Source organism: Hyperolius riggenbachi, chromosome 3 (assembly GCF_040937935.1).
Source record: "Hyperolius riggenbachi isolate aHypRig1 chromosome 3, aHypRig1.pri, whole genome shotgun sequence".
Taxonomy (NCBI): Eukaryota; Metazoa; Chordata; class Amphibia; order Anura; family Hyperoliidae; genus Hyperolius; species Hyperolius riggenbachi.
Window position 1 is genome coordinate 84,581,746 of NC_090648.1, and position 8,207 is coordinate 84,589,952.

Sequence of the window (8,207 nt, forward strand, 5' to 3'; positions counted from 1 at the left end):
CAGCCTCTGTTGCTATCCCAAACCCCCCTAAGGTTCCCCTGCACTCTGCAATCCCTCATAAATCACAGCCACGCTGCTGACAAACAGCTTGTCAGAGCTGGCTGTGTTTATCTCTATAGTGTCAATCTGCTGCTCTCCCGCCTCATGCATAACTCCAGTCCCTGCCTGCATCCCTTCCCTTCCTGCTGTTTGGAGGGAAGGGACGGGGGCAGGGACCGGAGCTATGCAGAAGGCGGGGGAGCAGCTGAGACTGGCACTACAGATGTAAACACAGCCTCACAGCATGGCTGTGAATTATGAGGGATTGCAGAGTGCAGGGGGACCTTAGTGGGGTTTGGGATAGCAACAGAGGCTGGGCTGTATAGGCAGATCCAGCCTCTGTATGCAGATAACATTCTTTAAACACACCTCGGGTTCTCTTTAAACATGCCCTGTAGTGACGCATAGTACAATGCCGTAAATTATTCTGGATAACTTTTTACTCCTGGTTTCAGCACCAGGAACACTTCCTGTATCTATATATTGCTGTATATCAGGGCCAGATTTACCATAAGGCACTGTAGGCTTGTGCCTACAGGCACATGATGACGAAAAGGCGGATCACTCCCCTCCCCAAGCACCTTCCTCCTTTCATTCCTATGCAGAGTCCTGAGCAGAGCGTAAATGAGAGGTTACTCACCCTGCTATTGGTATTTCACTGATGAAATCTCCCTTTAGTCAGGGGCACCTCTAGCTACCTAATAAGGAGCACCTGTATGTACACAGGGCAGGGTAAGTAGGGGAGAGGTGACAAGTGGGCTAGCCAGTACAGTTGCAGTGAGGTTCGGCGGGGTTTGTAGGTTCATGGAGGGCAAAGTCTTAGGTGCCAGAACATCTATGCTTATAGGCTCCAGTGATGTAAATCCGGGCCTGCTGTATATTGATATGTCGCACTGCCCTCTAAGTGATGCTTAGCCTAGGCTGTTTAGCTCTGCAGAATTCACACCCCCAGAGCATTCTGGGAGACCAGGTATATTTTGTACTTGCTTCGGAATTCTTAGAAGCAAACATTCCGCGGAGATCACCTGACAGGACTAAAGATGCCATCCACCTGTGATACATTTCAGAATGTAAATCGGGGAGAGGAAATATTTTCCTGTGGGCAAACCCTGACTAATCTATAAAGCAATATAAAGGAAAATAAGCAACTTTAATCATGATGTTATTTTCACTGCCGTTCCTCTTGAACTATTACTGTAAATGTAAGTGTGTGCCTCCTGTGCCTGGATTATACTTGTGGTTTTATTGCATTGCTTCCAGCTTGCACTGACGTTTTATTTTGGGTTGCTGTGAATTATTTTTCTGTTGTGGGTGAAAAACAGAATTTCTTACTAACTTTATTGCTCAAATCAAGAATAACATGTGATGCATCTATAATGTAAGTTTATTTCCTGTTTATCGCCCTCCTTCAGAACTGCTTATGCCGTGTTGGCATGAAGCCTTGTGGTTTATATAACCATTTAATGCCCGGCAATGTCTCCCGATCTTTCCTGGGTCCTCTCTGTTTATCTTCGGGGTACCGGTGCTTTGCTTTATAATACTGCTAGCTTTCATTTGCAAGCATTGCATCAAACTTTATCTCAGTTCAGGGGTGCCAAAACCTTTTAAACCAAGGGCCATTTTGAGAGTGCTAGGGGGCTGAACTAGCAAATTTAAGCACAATTATTGCTGATTGCCGTTAGGTACACTATGCCTGTGACATTTTGTCAAATATAACATTAACATTGGGAAAAAAAACATATACTGTATGCAGTTAGCATGCCCTTTTCAGTATGGAGGCATAGTTCTACTGGCACAGAGGTGGCTGTTACTGCTGCTAGCATAGTGGTGGCTGTTAATCAGTGGGTGTTACTGCTTCTAGTATGGTGGCAGCTGCTAATCAGTGGCTGTTACTGCTGCTGGCACAGTGGCAGCTGCTAATCAGTGGCTGTTACTGCTGCTGGCACAGTGGCAGCTGATAATCAGTGGCTGCTACTGCTGCTGGCACAGTGGCAGCTGATAATCAGTGGCTGTTACTGCTGCTGGCACAGTGGCAGCTGATAATCAGTGGCTGCTACTGCATTGCATAGTGGGGGCTGCTAATCAGTGGCTGTTACTGCTGCTGGCACAGTGGCGGCTGCTAATCAGTGGCTGCTACTGCTGCTGGCACAGTGGCAGCTGATAATCAGTGGCTGTTACTGCTGCTGGCATAGTGGCGGTTGCTAATCAGTGGTTGTTACTGGTGCTGGCATAGTGGCAGCTGCTAATCAGTGGCTGTTACTGCAGCTGGCATAGTGGCGGCTGCTAATCAGTGGCTGCTACTGCTGCTGGCACAGTGGCAGCTGATAATCAGTGGCTGTTACTGCTGCTGGCACAGTGGCAGCTGATAATCAGTGGCTGCTACTGCTGCTGGCACAGTGGCAGCTGATAATCAGTGGCTGCTACTGCTGCTGGCACAGTGGCAGCTGATAATCAGTGGCTGCTACTGCATTGCATAGTGGGGGCTGCTAATCAGTGGCTGTTACTGCTGCTGGCACAGTGGCGGCTGCTAATCAGTGGCTGTTACTGCTGCTGGCACAGTGGCGGCTGCTAATCAGTGGCTGTTACTGCTGCTGGCACAGTGGCGGCTGATAATCAGTGGCTGTTACTGCTGCTGGCATAGTGGCAGCTGCTAATCAGTGGCTGTTACTGCTGCTGGCATAGTGGTGGCTGCTAATCAGTGGATGTTACTGCTGCTGGCACAGTGGCAGCTGCTAATCAGTGGCTGTTACTGCTGCTGGCATAGTGGTGGCTGCTAATCAGTGGATGTTACTGCTGCTGGCACAGTGGCAGCTGATAATCAGTGGCTGTTACTGCTGCTGGCATAGTGGCAGCTGCTAATCAGTGGCTGTTACTGCTGCTGGCACAGTGGCGGCTGCTAATCAGTGGCTGTTACTGCTGCTGGCACAGTGGCAGCTGATAATCAGTGGCTGTTACTGCTGCTGGCATAGTGGCAGCTGCTAATCAGTGGCTGTTACTGCTGCTGGCACAGTGGCGGCTGCTAATCAGTGGCTGTTACTGCTGCTGGCACAGTGGCAGCTGCTAATCAGTGGCTGTTACTGCTGCTGGCATAGTGGCGGCTGCTAATCAGTGGTTGTTACTGGTGCTGGCATAGTGGTGGCTGTTACCTTGCAGACTCTAAAGGAACCCACACATTGGCAGATGGGGCAGCAGATTCGATCATCAGATCGAGCCCTCCCTGATCGAATCGAGTACTCTAAAGATGCACCGAGTGCTGCAGGGATGAAGATCCATCAAGAAATAAATAAATAAAATCACTTATAAATATCTGCATACAAGCCCTCAGTGTGTAGGTTCAGTTTATTACAAATTACTGACTAGAGGCGAATGCTGCTGGTACCTGATAGGCCAGACTGTTTCCAGGAAGTGTCAGTTGCTGAATTCACGTGAGACCAGGCAGTACATAAATGACCCTTTTGGGCAGCCAAATATACAGCAGAGATAGAAGGGCTGTAAGGTTATCGCAGTTTCCTGCTCCTAAGCCCGGATCCCTTTTCTCTCAGTTGCTTTCAGCACTTTATTATTGCAAAAAATTCTCTTCATAGCTGCTATAGCAGTTTAGATACTGAGAAATCAATGCTTTGGGCCATAGCTATGAATCGCTTTTGTCAATACAAATAATCGCGCTGGTTAAATTGAGTAAAAGACAGTACAATGATGAGCGTAATGCCAGGTTACGCATCTCCAGTTACTTCCCTGGCGGTATGATTATTTCTGGATTTTAGGGTGTTTACAGCATGTCTCAGACCCTAAAATAAGGAAAAATCATGCCGCCAGAATGCTGCAGCAGCCCCTGCTCTCACTCACCTCCCTGGGCTCCAGCGCTGCAATTTTCCCTCCGTCCTCCAGGTGGCGCTTTAACTCTGTAGTGAGATCACCGACGGCGATCTCACCAGAGTGATTCAGAGCCTTGGAGGACAGGAAGGAGAACTACCGATGTCTGGTAGCTGGAGGTGAGTAAAATCGCCCTCTGCGCGCTATACTCTGCATAGAGTTCCCGGTGGCTAGCCTAAGCATAGCTCGGGATTACTGCCAGGGAGGTTCAGTTGGAAAGTGAAGTCGGTTGTGTTGTTAAAAAATTGGTCATGTGACAAGTGGCGTCTTCCTTGTGCCTGCATGTAGAGGGCGCTGCCAATAGAGGCCCAGCACAGACCTTCCACGTAGGCACCGTGAAGCTCTCCATCATTAACATAAGCGCAAATAAGTGAACTCCCCCTAACCGCATGTCTGAGTGCTGAAGTGAAGTGTGGTGACGGCCGACTTCCCATTTCCGAATTTCAGTAACCCGAATTCCAACATCAATGCCAATTGTCAGTATTTTGGATAAATAACTTGATACTTTGTGGCATGTTTCTGCCGGTTTGGCTTTCCTTGAACTTTAACCCTTTAGCAGCCAATTTATTTAGAAACTTGCAAGTGCTCCACGCCAATTTATTTTAAATAACTTCTTATTCGTTACATTTCCTTGCTACTAATTAGTACTGCTGTAATGTGTATTTACAGCCACTTGCTACTAGGGGGCAGCGTGAGACATTAAGAGAATATTTTTGCATTCATTTTCTGCTAGCAGAGAGATATCAAAGCATCCCAAGAATTTCAAAAGCAGTGCACTTATCTCAAACAAGATAACTCTTATCGAAGCTGCTAATGGGTTAAAGATAGGTAAACTAATAAGGTAAATATACTAAAGCAACCTCAGATAGTTTTGCTATGGAAGTGATGGTGGTGGGGGGAGAGCAGGGGGTTTTGGCACAGCTCTGCTGTACAGAAAGTACTGGCCGCTGGTGATTGGGGAGAGTTTGTAGATAGCGGGAACCTCAGAGGGTCCTCAGATCTCTTCAGCTGGGCAGATAATCTGTAATGCTTTATAACTGCTAGATACTTACCTCAGATGACGAAGCCTCTGGATAGTCCAGAGAGGCTTCCCTGATCCTCCTGTAGCCCACTGTTCCAGCACTGGGGCTCTCTAAGCAAATTCCACAAGAGCTTGTCAGATATGTTTTCGTGTCGGCCTGCCCAAGATTCTTTGTACTGGGCATGCTTGAGTGCGGTCTGCACATGCCCAGTAAAGCGAAGCTACTTGTGCATGGCTTTTTCTTCTGTGCACAAGCCAGAGTTGCTCTACTGGGCATGTGCAGACCACATTCACACATGCCCAGTATGAAGAATCTTGTGCTCAGATGGAAGTGCCACCACAAAGAAGAAGGGGGTCCCAGGCAGGAGTTATGGGCCCTAGGGGGGGATCTGGGAAGCCTCCAGACCATCCAGATGCCTCCCACTACTTTGGTATTTTTTACCCTCACAGTTTACTTTAATAATCAGGGACAATCGGGCTTCTATTACCATATTTATGCTAAAAAAAAAGACTTTTGCATTTTCACTTTTGTCTGTGGGTTTAATGCATTGAGCTATTGCAATGACTCCTTCTTGCTTGTTGCTGAACAGCGCTGGTCTTTGCAGGCTGTGCGGATTAAAGAGGAACTGTAACAACATAGAAGTAGAATGCAGTCAATTATTCAGGGTGTCAACTTTAAATTAAATATCCTGGTTTCCGCATCAGAAAGACTTCCTATAGGTGTGTATTGCTGATTATTGGTATCTAGCCCCGCCCTCCCACCAAGGCTTAACCTAAACTGTTTATTATGCATTAATTCTAACTGCCCTCTCCACAAAGCATTCTGGGAAATCCGTGATCTTTCTACTGGCTTTAGAACACTCAGTAGACGAGCATTCCATAGTGATCACCTGCCAGTACAAAAAATGTTGCCACCTGTAATAGATTTTAGAAAGTATGTCCGGGAGAGGAAAGATTTTACAACGGGCAGACTAAATAATTTATTAATGACTATTATAATAAAAATAAGCTGTTTTAATTATTGTTATTTTAAGTGCAGTTCCTCTTTCAGCCAGCAGGGGTCACAAGCAGAAGCAATGTGTGCAAATAAAGCAGATGTGATCTAACCAGTAATTGCACTGCTACATTTCCTGTTCAGAGTGGGGACATTTCCAGCAGGTGTAACCAATAGTAAGTGGGCTTACAGAATTTCTACCCGCACTGTGGGCAGTCTGAAGAGCAGGAACTCCTACACATGACATCTGTACGCATCTAAATGCTAAACAGAACCCAAAACTGAACAAGGCAATTCTAGCAGCAATCAGGATAAGTGAATGTGAGAAAGGGCTGAGCAGAGTACCGGTTTCACCAGCCAGATGTTGTACTCTGCAGTACAGCCTGCTTCCTCTTTTCTCTAGATTCAGCTGCTGGTTGGGTCTCTCAGATGTGACCATGTGACACCCCAGGGAACATGCTACGCTACATTGACCAGCATTTCTGCATTGCAGTAGAAACCACAGAGTTGCTGCATATGAATTATGTCACTTATTAGCTCACAATTTACCCCACCTTTTTTGACTCCTTTAACTCACCTTATCTGTTTATCTTATGGACTAGCTTTCCTTGGCCTTTATCCGTTTAACGTTTCTTCTGAGTTTTCTTCCGATAGAATTTTTATTTATTTGTATCTTAATCGCTTTATAACTTTTCAGCATTTCACACAAAAAAAATGTAACATCTAACTTATTTTGCATATTTCCTTGCTTGGAAGGCATGAAAACATCTCCCATGAGAAAATACAGGAGAAACGTTATTGAATAGGGGCCCTTATCGGTTTACCTCATGAACTAGCAGCTGTATTATTGCTGTGCGTAAAGCGCTCACGGCAATATTACCGTTACTACTGGCAGCAGTGTAGCGCGAATTACGCTATTACCACGCCCCGCAGTACTCGAGTAACAAGTTACTAACCAGTGTTACCTTAGCAACAGTACTTGATTACCAGGGGTCGTGCTAATAGGGCAACTGGTGCACAGCAGTGTTACCGCTACTTCGTGCATCAATCCCCTTATCTGCTTCTCACAATTTATCTCACCTTGGCCCGTAATGCAGTTTGTTTTCTCCTGGGTGATATTTTCTAATTGTCAATAAAATGCCTTTTAAATAACCAGCCAGAAAGAAAATCGTTTTGATAGTACTTTTCCACCTACTTTTTGGTACTTAAATAAAGGATGAAAAATTATCTCCTAGGAGAAAACTCAGGAGAAAAAGTGAATTGCATATGGGCCCTTATCGTTTTGTCTTATGAATTAGCTCTTTATCTGTTTATCTTCTGTATTAGTGCTCATTATAGTTGAAGTGAAGAGATAAGTAAGGTGAGATAAATCTAGAGAAAATCTGGATCATCCACAAGGCAACCCTAGGCAGTTACCTAAGGCCTGCAAACAGTCTAGGACAGTGATGGCTGACCTTGGCACTCCAGCTGTGGTGGAACTACAAGTCCCATGAGTCATTGCGATACTCTGACAGCTCTAAGCATAACTCGGGGAAGCAGAGGCATGATGGGATTTGTAGTTTTGTCACAGCTGGAGTGCCAAGGTTAGCCATCACTGGTCTAGGGGCCTAGTGGATACTAGTCCCCACCAAATCTTACTAAAAAAAAGGTATGTGTCCATCAGTAATGGGAAAAAACTGCTATCTTGCCTGGGTCCCATTTGATCTTAAGGCCTCTTTCACATTGGGACGTTGCGTTTGATGCGACGTTAAAGTCGCACAAGGTGCCCCTAACGCAGCGCATGTAGGTTATGAAATTGGACCTTATTTTGCACTGCGTTGTGTCTCTTGGTGCGCCATTTTAGTCGCATACGCATGGAACGAAAACGGCGCATGTGTTAAATTAAAAAAAAAACATTACTGAGCATGTGCAATGCACATAACGCAGCAGATACATTGCTAAACGCACAGCATGCAGCACTTTTTAATAACGCTACACGTTACACACAACGCAACGTGTGCACTGTGAATGTCGCACAGACATTGCATTGCTGTGCGTTAGTCTGCGTTAAAGTATTTTCTAACGTGCAACTTTAACGTCGCACTGTGAAAGAGGCCTTATCCTTTTCTGTTGAGAGCTCAAAAGCCTGTATGGATAGGGGTGCAGCTGCTGCCACACACATTCACAAAGGCTTATTCAATGCTTCAAAGGTATTGGTTATAATTTAGACTAACATGCTTGCTTTCAGAACTTTCCATGTCCAGGTTTGGATTTAGTTGGGCTGTAAAGATTACAAGACTT